The following is a 4127-nucleotide window of genomic DNA, read 5'->3' as shown; positions in this document are numbered from 1 at the left end:
TTTAAAAGAAAAAAGATTAAGTCGACGGGATATAAAAGCGTTAGTTGAGAGCTAAACTAGGATATCAGAACTATTTATACATGTAAGTTATTAGGATCGAATTGATAAGTATCACGTAGAAGCTAATAAAATATAACTTTAATAACGATAAATTAAATAACAAACAAAAAAGGACAAAAAAAGATAAACATTTAAAGTGGTTTGGTTAATTGACATATGTCCACACACCAAGAGAAGCAATCCATTATATGAAAGAAATTATAAAATATTGAGAGAACAATCTTACAAAGAGACACACACAAGTGACGACTAACACTTGTCTCGAAAATTTTCTCCTTAAACAATACTCTCAAACTTTTTATGGCTACATTGTGGATGCTACTGAACGAGAAGGAATGAGCCTTAATTTATAGAGGTATAAAACTTTTTACTCCAAGAAAAAGACTAAAAAAATATGAAGATTTATAATTTCTTTCTAGAAAAAGAAAAAATCCAATTATAGAAATTCAAAAAAATAATTAAATATAGTAAAAAAATTAGGCCAAACACCTAATGATTCTCCCTTTGATCTGAATTTTCTGATAAAAAAAATTTAATTCACCTTCTTGACATAGCTTTTAATAGGTCACATTCCCAAATCTCTACCAAAAAGCCTTTATCTCAAATTACTCACTCTAAAATCTTCATTATCGTCAAGTGTTTCTTTAGGCGTTATTAAGGTTCAGATGTTGGAAACCATTTTGAAAACTTGTTAATATTAAAGTCATATAGCAAAACGTGTTTGGTACTTTGGTTAGGTGTTTACTGTTTTTCAATAAGAAAGCTTTTACAAAAGCATCACAAATGACCTTTTGTTTCAAAAAGAATAAAGATTCTTTGATTAGACGCATGCTAAAGCATATCATCGCACATGCCTGCAATATCTGATGCTGCTGCTCGGCAGGCAGGCTTACCTACTACTGTTCTTATATGTGGATTTTGCTTTTATAGTATAAAGAATATTTATATTATTTTTTAATATATTATTTTAATTATCAAAGCAGATTATATAGACTGTTACCTGTAAATCATCTTAATATGATATATGGTGAAAAAGTTGCTATATTATCCACGTAGGAGTTAAACTCATACAACTATAGTTTTGGTCTTACCGGGCCACCATAAACTTTAGTAAAGGCAAAGTAAAGCAGCCTACCAATATCAACATGAAAAGAGTGAAAATTCAAAGGCGTTAACGTAGGTATTCGACACTTAATTAGCTTACAAAAGTGAGGATTCAAAAAACGAGAAAAGTAAATACATTAAAAATCAAGGGTTTCAATAGTGAATAATATATACCCATAAAAAAAAAAAACTTTTAACCTCACGTACACATTGTAATTTTCAAGGGAATGGAGTTTAGACAAATCCCTTTTGCCACTCTTCTTCCGCCCATGCTTACGACATTCCCATAACGTCAACATCTGACATCATCAGGTTTGTATCAGTTCGTCAACTCCCACCAATCCACTATAAAAACAAGTAAAACGACTCCATAATAATCAACCTCTAAAATTCCTATTAGGAAATTTCATAGTCATTTACACGTTTTCTCCACTTAGCATTATTCCCTTGCCTGAGAAAGAGAAAAGAAAATCACGTCAATATTTATAATGGAAGTGCAGAAACGAAAAAGAATAGATGATGAAAAGATTGAAAATAAACAGGGAAAAATTATGAAAGATGAAGAAGAAAACGAGGGAACAATTGTGGATGATGATGAAGTGGAAGAATTCTATGCAATTCTGAAGAGAATACGCGTGGCTGTGAAGTATTTCGAGAAAGTTAACGCCGTGGGTAGTGGTGGTTCTGGGCACAAGTTCACGGCGGCGAAACCGTGGAATCCGACTTTCTTACCGGAGGATTTTGACACTGTTAAAGGTCAAGATGTGGAGGACAATGTGGTATTGGATCTTAATGAAGATCCAGATCATGAAAAGAAGATATGCGAATAGTTTAAAGGCCGATCTATAGCCTTCCTCCATCTTTGGTTTTAATTTTCTTTTAAGATATTTTTATAAGCTCTCCTATCACCATTATTAGTCCGTTTATTGGTAAATTAAATATATTGGACGTTTTAAGAAACAAAATATTATGTTGTAAGGAGTAGAGTGTTAGTTGTTCAATATTTTTAATATCGAGAAGATAAAAATAGTTGAAACGAGAATGTTGAGATGAATGTGCGTGCATATTAAATTTGATAAATTCAAAATAAAGTTATTCGGAAAAAATGTGGAGTGACCCCGTGGAAGATAAGATGCGGGAGGCAAGACTGAAATGGTTCGGACATGTTAAGAGGAGAATCACTAGTGCCCACTTAAGAGGTGTGAAAGGTTGGCCTTAGTGGGTATAAGGAGAAGTAGAGGTAAACTAAAAGAGTATTGGGGAGAGTTAATTAGGCAGGACATGACACAGATAGAGCTTACTAAGGACATGTCCCTTTTTGTTAAAAGTCGAGAATTAGGGCAGCATGCTAGTAGGTAGTCGAGCGTTTTGCTCTTTCTTTCTTAGTAGCATAATGTTAGTATGGTATCCTTTTACTCGTAGATAGCTATCTTTACCTACCGTTTGATTGATATCTTTCGCTTTGGTTTTCTTAATATCTTATTGTTGTTACGACTTGTGGCTAATGCTTTTTTTCATCTACTCTCTAGCCGAGAGTATATAAGAAACAACTTCTCTGACCTTCCAGGATAGGGATAAGGTCTGCGTACACATTACTTTCTTGTTCACTGAGTTTATTGTTATCGATGTTGTTTTGTTCCAATTAGTGGAATGTTAATGAGCTGAGACTTCTTAAAGAATAAAAGGTAATAGTAGCTATATATTATGATTAATTTGGTAATTAAATGTTACTCCATTTATAAGGAATGTGAGAAAATCTCAAAAAGACTCGTAATGAACCGAAGGAATTAACAGAGAAGCAAGAGAACTCCAACTGAACAGCAGTCAGAGGTTATGAATCTTTTTATTTTATTAGAGGTTATTGTTTTTGAACTCATATTACTGCGTTACGAAAGTATCACACAAGAGGATTTTCTACTTTTCCTTTTCCCTCTTTAACAGGACATTAATTTCCAGATTACCTGAAATTAAAGTCTGCAAGTAAAGTTTCATGATATTGTCCTGAAATTTTTACTTGTAGCATTTGAAACTCTAGGACAAATAAGAGTATTTATCAAAGACAAGACCGAAAAGTGGCAAATGAGCGTTATTTCTACGAGTTATAAGGATAAAATGGATAAGTTTCCAGTTCTCCGCCTCTAAATAATTGCTACTATTATACTTGATTCTGTAATTTGCTATGGTGTTTTACACATTGGCATAAAAATGATTTGACTTTCAAGAGAACTTTTGGTTGTAATAATGTATTTTGTTTCATGCATGTATTTTACCAGGCCTATTTTGTTCCTAAGAATCATAAGCATAAAAAAAACATTAAAAAATAAAATACATACGCTTTCGTTACGTTAATTTTTGAATTTATTATGTAGAAGATAACTTCAGATCAATTTAGCTTTAATCATAATGTTAATCTATAGTGTATATGTTCTTTTTATTTGTTAGGAGGAGGAGATTATAGATGATGAATAGCTCAATAATTTGTTCCATAGTTGTAAAACAACAAAAAGTCTCAACTTCGTTCTTTCATTTTAGAGTTGAGAACTGGGATGGCCTCGGGGAAGAGGCCAGTCCCTGAAAAAGCCATCTCGTTTGGTATCATTCAAATGCGAATATAGGTCTTATTGAAGCATAAAAGTGAAATAATAAAAGTGCTTTTTCCCATAAGAAAGACTTAAGTCGACTCAAATGGAAATAATCAGCTTCCATACCTTACAATTACTTCCAATTCCAACTAATTTCTAATTAATGCACCCATAAGAACCCGACAATACCCCGTATGGAGCCACCGTCGTTTCGTCTGGCATGTACTCTCTAGTCACCACTCCTCCGAGTACGACAAAGTGAAAGGAGACAAGACTCACCTCCCCCTACTTTGTCAATCACAGTCATCTCGTCTATTCTATTTTCGAAAGCGTGTAGACAGAAGATATTTTTCATATCTAACTGATACAATGGCCATGATT

General features: G+C 33.1%; 1 long non-coding RNA gene across 1 annotated transcript; it reads right to left on the bottom strand.

Moving 5' to 3' along the window:
- Positions 1 to 1215: 1215 nt before the first annotated feature.
- Positions 1216 to 2264, bottom strand: LOC138908927 (uncharacterized). The gene is made up of 2 exons (XR_011415343.1): positions 1547 to 2264; positions 1216 to 1463 (listed from the first exon to the last, which is right to left on the bottom strand). It is a non-coding gene; the product is annotated as an uncharacterized lncRNA (long non-coding RNA).
- Between the last annotated feature and the right edge of the window lie 1863 nt (positions 2265 to 4127).

This window comes from Nicotiana tomentosiformis, chromosome 4 (genome assembly GCF_000390325.3).
Source record: "Nicotiana tomentosiformis chromosome 4, ASM39032v3, whole genome shotgun sequence".
Lineage (NCBI taxonomy): Eukaryota > Viridiplantae > Streptophyta > Magnoliopsida > Solanales > Solanaceae > Nicotiana > Nicotiana tomentosiformis.
The sequence above is the reverse complement of the archived record's forward strand: the minus strand, read 5'-3'. Positions and strand labels throughout refer to the sequence as shown.